Genomic DNA, 216 nt, shown 5'->3' on the forward strand with positions numbered 1-216 from the left:
CCCATCCCCCCAGCCCTCCCATACTTCTCTCTTCTTCATTCTTCCCTTTTTTCTCAAACATTCCCTGTCGAATATCGCAGGGCATGATTCGCCGCGATGTGGCTGACGAGCATAGCAGTGATCGTGGCATGACTCTGGTGCTGGACGTATAGCCCGGAGGCCCACGCTGCCACTCTAGGTATTGCGTCTGTGTTGGGTGGTGATGATAAAAGATTA

This window comes from Penaeus monodon, chromosome 15, assembly GCF_015228065.2.
Source record: "Penaeus monodon isolate SGIC_2016 chromosome 15, NSTDA_Pmon_1, whole genome shotgun sequence".
Taxonomy (NCBI): Eukaryota; Metazoa; Arthropoda; class Malacostraca; order Decapoda; family Penaeidae; genus Penaeus; species Penaeus monodon.